Source organism: Alosa pseudoharengus, unplaced genomic scaffold, assembly GCF_046254945.1.
Source record: "Alosa pseudoharengus isolate Yale_2024_CS ecotype anadromous, Long Island Sound unplaced genomic scaffold, YU_APseudo_1.1 YU_APseudo_1.1_scf_11, whole genome shotgun sequence".
In the NCBI taxonomy this organism is placed as follows: Eukaryota; Metazoa; Chordata; class Actinopteri; order Clupeiformes; family Clupeidae; genus Alosa; species Alosa pseudoharengus.
In genome coordinates, this window is record NW_027468576.1 from 20,555,926 (window position 1) to 20,562,630 (window position 6,705).

The following is a 6,705-nucleotide window of genomic DNA, read 5'->3' on the forward strand; positions in this document are numbered from 1 at the left end:
GAACAAGAGACCCATAAATGCACACGGCACACATTGTTTAAAAAGTGCCTGGAAATAATTCACTGCATATATGACCATGTGTATTTAAACTACTACTACTGCAAGGCAAATGTGAAATGATGGCATCTCGTATTCATATTTTTAGCACTTCACTTGTCTGAGGCTCTGGAAGAAATGTTCAAGTTCTTCATCAGAGTACAACAAAATGTCTACAAATTAAAACAATCTTATTGCGTTTGTCTCCTGTGTTTGTTCTTTCTCATCAGATAGCTTGGTCTAACACACTGCAATCTATCCAGCTGCCTTTCCCTCAGGCTGTGGACAACACTGCATCCTAGTGGTCACTCATGGTTTCTATACCCCAGACAAGCTGCATGAACAGTCATTACCGCATTACAGAAACTGGTTAAGGAACCAGGGCAGTGGGCATAGTTTCAGTACTTGAAACAATGTTTTTTTTTTTGCTGACTGCCCAATGCCTTCATACCGTCAGCGATTGTTGCAACATTATAGGGGAATGCTGAAACTGACCTCCAGCCTAACTATAGCCTGAGTCCTGACCCTAATCCTAACTCTAATCCTGTCTTTATTCAACTCACATACACTCTTCATTTATATGAAGCATTCTCCAGTTGTAGTGTCCATATCTTACACCCCTTCATTTCCTCAGTCCTTGCACTAACATACTGTATATGATAACATTCTGGGATTGTATCCATAGTCTATCTCAACCTGTTTTATAAGTATTACAGCAACAGAAAGAATTGTGATGAAGATTTTTTGCTTTGGCTGTTTCAGCATTAAGTTGCCATATTGTGATATTTGCAGCGAAATAAGCCTAAATAAGATATCTGTACTGATTCTCGGTTCACATTCTTTTCATTTCAATTAAACACATCAGGGCAGGGCATATGAAAGACATTGTCTCTTTTCTGCCTGTGATGTAGATGTGCTGTAAGATCTTCGCTGAGATACAGTGAATGATCCTACAGTTGTGCAACCACACACACACACACACATGCACATACACAAATACAAAGATTGTACTTTGAGTATAAAGTATAGCCTCATTTGGTTCGCTACACTAAAAAACGTTTAACGCGATAAACAAGAAAACACTCAAATTTAACAATTCAATTGCATCCCACAATGATCTGCTCATTTACATATCAGCTTACAACATAGTTTGCCCTAGCCTAGAAATCTAGACGCGTCCTTAGCGGCAGCCAGGGCTAGTCTAGCAACTCTCCATTGGCTTGTGAGCTCCAGAAATCTAAACTTAATCAGGCCAATGAAATCGTGTATAGAGTCGTTAGGTGGGCTTAACATAATGATTGATGGCAGAGTTGCAACAGTTTGGCTTGAATTCCCTGCTACTTGAAAACAAATAAGATGGATGTTGCTGCTGGCGAACAGTGTGACACGAGTTAAGCTTTTATTAAGTTGGCAAACGTTTGAACTAGCCAACTAGCTCCGCTGGTGGGAAACGCATGGGACTAGCACTGCCGCTGTCCTATTGCGTGCAGAGGGAATTTAAAAGACAACTGATTATCCCGCCCCTCGACTGAGCACTGCAAACGGTGAGTGCCTAGACCCTACATTTTAATGTGGGTCTGGCTCGTCAGGCTAAGTTTGCCCTGGATCTTTTCACAAAATATATAAATAGATAAATAAGTAAATAAATAACACAGCACAATACTACATGAAATAATAATAATAATAATAATAATAATAATAATAATAATAATACATTTTATTTGTTATATAGCACCTTTCAAAGCACCTAAGTAAACACAGTGAAAAAAAATAATAATCAGCACACAAATTAAAAATAAAAAAACATTGTATGAGGATGGAGCTTTCTGACCGGTGATCCTGAATATGTTCTGTCTGCTAAACAGTGAGCAAACCATGCATGAGTTGTGCCACAGATTCCAATGCTTGTAGTTGGTGTGAAATTTTTATTTTGTCGAAAGCAGCACTGAGGTCTAGAAGGATGAGGATGGACAGTAGACCAGTGTCAGCTGCACAGAGGAGATCATTTGTGATCTTAACCAGGGCTGTTTCAGCACTGTGTTGGGGGTGGAAACCAGATTGAAATTGCTCAAAGAGATTATTTTACTGTATGTCAATGTTTGCACAATACAGTTTTGCACAATATCTCCCAAGTGACTTGACGGATCTTCATAAAACTTAACACAATTATTCACTATAGTACATGGATCAGATGCTACTTTGACGGCAGTGACAGAGTTTGTTGTGGTGTGTGGGGTTGCATTGAAAACAATGTCATTTAATGTAATTAAAAAAAAAGGATTGAATGGTCTAACTCCACAATTCAGTACCACACAGTTCACAGTCTTTTCACATGTTAGTACGGTGTCTTGAGTAATCCCGCTGGATTTTCTTGTAAAAATTGATTTTTTTTGCATATTTTGCTAGTATAGAGTCTAAGGAACAAGATTTTTTTGTCTTCAAATTTTCACAATCCATTTTCACACTTAGATGACATCATCATTTATATAATGCATAATTAAGACTGGGACTACTATCACTTGGGGGTCAAATGTGAGAAAACACTGGTAAAGAGGGTATTTTGCCTAATTTTTGGGTGCTGATTCTGAATATCATATTTACTTAGCTGATTTTTTAGTTTTAAACCTAATTTGTGGCCTAAAACTGGCCTAGGCAACATAGAACGGGTAAATAGGGTAACAAATTTAACTCCTTGATATTCTTATGAAACTTTACTAGTTGATTATTTATGTAGAGACAATCTTTTTTTGCATTATATTATATTTTCTGAAAATATATGTTTATGGATGTAATTTAACAATATCTCATTAATTATGCACTAATTTGCATACATTTCAATTAGAAAAAAGGGACATCTGAATATTGGATAGGGTTAGGGTTAGGGTTAGAGCTGCTAGACTACAAGATTATTTGTGATCTTGTAGTCAGGTTCAGGTTTGCCTTCAGAACTTTTTCTGGATTCAGAGCCTTAAAAGAACGTTTTGTTCAAAAACTCTAGTCTTTTTCTAGTGGGCGGTGGTAGTGTAGTGGTTAAGGAGCTGAGCTAGCATGCAGTAGCCTGAAAGTTGTCGGTTCAATTCCCGGCTTCCACTGTTATGCCCTTGAGCAAGGCACTTAACCCCAAATTGCTCACCATGTACACTGACAACAATCCCCTCCAATACCTGCAGTTAGCGAAACTGGGCGCTCTGGAACAGTGCTGGGTTTCTCAGCTTGCCCTCTTTGAATTTAACATCAAATATCGTCCTGGGACAGCTAATCGCAATGCCGATGCCCATAGGCTTCCCACAAGCCCCACCAACACTTTGCGATCTGTGTCACACAGCCTGGACATCCCCCTGCCGATTGCCATAGCCAACATGTAAGCCTCGAGTGCACCTATCCAAGACTCTTGTATGGTGGACACCATCCGTGGTCGAACCAAAAGAGACCTGAAAGTCCTGCAAGGGACTGATCCCTGGCTTCCACTGTTATGCTATGTTATTATGGGCAGCCGTGGCCCACTGGTTAGCACTCTGGACTTGTAACCAGAGGGTTTCCGGTTCGAGCCCCGACCAGTGGGCCGCGGCTAAAGTGCCCTTGAGCAAGGCACCTAACCCCTCACTGCTCCCCGAGCGCCGCCATTGTAGCAGGCAGCTCACTGCGCCGGGATTAGTGTGTGCTTCACCTCACTGTGTGCTGTTTGTGTTTCACTAATTCACCGATTGGGTTAAATGCAGAGACCAAATTTCCCTCACGGGATCAAAAAAGTATATATACTTATACTTATGCCCTTGAGCAAGGCACTTAACCCCAAGTTGCTCCGGGGACAATGTGATCCCTTGTAATATAGCTGACATACAATATGTAAGTGACTTTGGTCAAGAAGTGTCTGCTAAATGTAATGTACATGTACACTCTTTTGCAAGAACCATTTTCACGGTCGCCACAAAATCCAGGATACATGGGTGTCCACCAAGTATGAAATTGTGGAGTGCCTGGATGGAATTGGCACACACTATAAGATCAGACCGTATAGGGAGGAGGGCCCCCTTAAGACCATGCATCGCTCCGAGCTTAAACCAGTCAAGATTCATCCAGCCCACCAGCACTAGCTGCTCCACAGCCTCATGGGGGTATCGGGAGGGAGCCAGGCCTCGTAACCCTGCAGTTGGAGACCCGTTGAGGGTAGCCATAGTCCACACCAGGACTAGCATCACAGTGACCAAGATGGTGTTAACTTTAGCCTTGACCAACTGTCCCAGGCTCATTTGGAGGGCGTACCAGATTAAAGAGAGCAAATGCAAATGGTTTAGTGTCTGACCAATGTTTTCCCTTGAGTTATTTGTTTTTTGTATTAGTTCAGGCTGTGAGAGGGCCATCCGTGGTTTGTCTGTCTGTTTGTTTGTAACTTATATCCGTGGTTTGTCTGTTTGTTTGTACCTTATATTCTCTTGTTTGTTAATTTTGCCTACTGCTACTTAACTACCCATGCCTATGACACCTAGTGGTGTACTGTGTTGCCTGTACTATTATAGATTATTTCCAAGACAAATTTATCTTAAGGTAGACAATAGAATGACATGGCAGGTCAAGGAAAGCATCAAGAAAAGCAAAGATTAAGAAATCGTTTTTGACATAGGCAACCAGGGAGGAGGTGTTTTTACACTTTTCAGACACTCAAAGTTTGAAAACTATGATATTGTTTTAGAACCAGTAACCTTTCTACATTATCTGCGGGTTTTGTGTGCAAAAAGTGGAATTAATTGTCAAAAAATTTGAAAATCACTTTTCGGACTAGATATAATCGCTTATTTCAAAAAATACAGATAAAAACACTAAAGATGGATCGTGAAAATATAAAGACAAAAAATCTTGTTCCTTAGACTCCATTTTTACATGAAAATCTAGCGGGAGCCTATTTTCCAAACACAGCATACTGTACTATGTTTTAGGAGTAGTTGTCTAACCCAGTGGTTTTTAAAGTGGGGGCCGGGGTCCCCTGGGGGGGTGCCAGGGGGGCCTCAGCAAGTTGGAAGGAAAAATAAAAGCAACAAATAAATGCATTTGAAAAAATGTAAATATACCTGAGAGTTGTTATACAATGTCATTATAATAGTGTGAAGCATATCTGAACATTATATTTCCCAAGGAATAATAGTAGAGTGATAGCTCTCATATAGCAGAAAGCCCCAAATACAATTTTTACACACTGTATGCTCCATCGCGAAGTGCTTGTGGCTAAAATAATTATTAGGATTAGCTTAACGTATTTTTACATTTGCCGTAGTATTGTCAATGGGTTTAATAACACATCAAGGGGGTCCTTGGCCAGAACCTAATGGTATTTGGGGGGCCTTGTCGTGGAAAAGTTTGGGAACCCCTGGTCTAACCTATAGCCGAGGTTAGATACTATACAAGGTTAGAAAAACAAATCTCAGATTTTGGTCAACAGGATTATTAACCTCTACATCTAATATAATGTTTGCACAAGTAGCTTGAGTACAGGAAGTGTCATTGCAAGATTGTATATCAAGACAGTGTGTGCTCATTTTACTAAATCATGTTTTCTATTAAATTTTGCGCTCATTTGATACAAGTAATGTGTTCATTTTACTAAATCATGCACTCGTTGTGGGCTCATTCTCATTAAATCCTAGCCTAGAAATCTATGCACCGTAGCGGTAGCAAATGTAATTTACAGCCATGGTAGTCTAGCAACTCTCCGTTGGCTTGCGAGCTGGAAAAATGAAACTTCTATCAGGCCAATCACATCGTGTATAGAGTCGGCGAAGGTTCCGCGTGAAACCTTCTAATGGTCAAATGAACTAGAATGCTATGGTCAAATGAACTAGAAGGTTACAGTAATGGTCAAATGAACTAGAATGCTATGGTCAAATGAACTAGAATTCTATGGTCAAATAAGGCTATGGTCAAATGAACTAGAAGGCTATGGTCAAATGAACTAGAATGCTATGGTCAAAGAGTAAAATGGGACAAAGAGCAGTGGTATAACAACTGAGAATGAAATGGAGATGGTTTATTTAAAATGTTCCTATTAAAGAAACATACATGTAGTAAAGGAACATGCCCCCTATCCCTTACACAAAATAACTGCAGTTCTGGGACTATACAGTAGATGCAGCCACTGCAGTTTTTCTGAGGCACAGTACAATACAATGCAGTTTCATGTACAAAATATGTTATTTTTGAAGTAAAGTGCAGTAGTCATTGCAATTTTTTGAACGGCAAGGAATTCCTCAAAACTGCAGTTTGGACACTTGCATTTTTGTATTGGATAACCTACAATCACATTCATCAACAACATACTATCATCATTGTTTCTTACTGAATATTAAGCAACATATGTACTGATAGTTGTGTTACTTCCCAAGTTACTTGTGTTACTTAGGCAAGTTACCATCACAACATGGGCCAGGTGTAGTGATTATACCTGAAGTGCAATAATCAAACACGTTTCCAGTTAGAGTTTCTGCCTTTCCTCTTGTGCATCTTGATAAGCATTTAAAATAATTTCTTTCTGGGTTCTCCTGGCATGTTCTCTGGTCAAATGCTGTACTTGGTATCACCACACAGGCAGTTGTTGGCTAGCCAAGATCTCAGTGACTTGCAGAGGAACTGTAGAGCAAGACATTTCAACAAAACAATGCCTGAAAAAAGGTATCCCTT